Below are 448 nucleotides of genomic sequence, written 5' to 3'. Positions count from 1 at the left end.
TTGATGGGTTGCTGCTTCATCCCCAATAGTTCCAATGCCTGTAATGGCAAAGCTCACCCCACACTGCTCCCCCAAATCCACAGCCCACCTCCTCCTCTAAGGTGCCTCCAGCCTGTGCACCTCACTGGGCGCCCCACCACCACCATCCACGCCCAGATTTTTGGCACCATCACAGCAGATTCCCCATTAATCCCCTCCCTATATATAAATAGTACATATGTATGCGTGTGCACTCTCAATAAAAGCCACATTGAAGCCAAGACAAACCACTTGCTTCAGTATAGAATCATAGAATCACAGAATGGTTTGGGTTGGAAGAGACCCCTAGAAGTCACCCAGTCCAACCCCCTGCAGTGAGCAGGGACACCTTTAACCAGATCAGGTTGCTCACAGCCCCGTCCAACCTGGCCTTGAATGTTCCCAGGGATGGGGCCTCCACCACCTCTCT

Source organism: Egretta garzetta, unplaced genomic scaffold (assembly GCF_000687185.1).
Source record: "Egretta garzetta isolate BGI_Z169 unplaced genomic scaffold, ASM68718v1 scaffold69, whole genome shotgun sequence".
Lineage (NCBI taxonomy): Eukaryota > Metazoa > Chordata > Aves > Pelecaniformes > Ardeidae > Egretta > Egretta garzetta.
Note: the sequence above shows the minus strand (reverse complement) of the source record.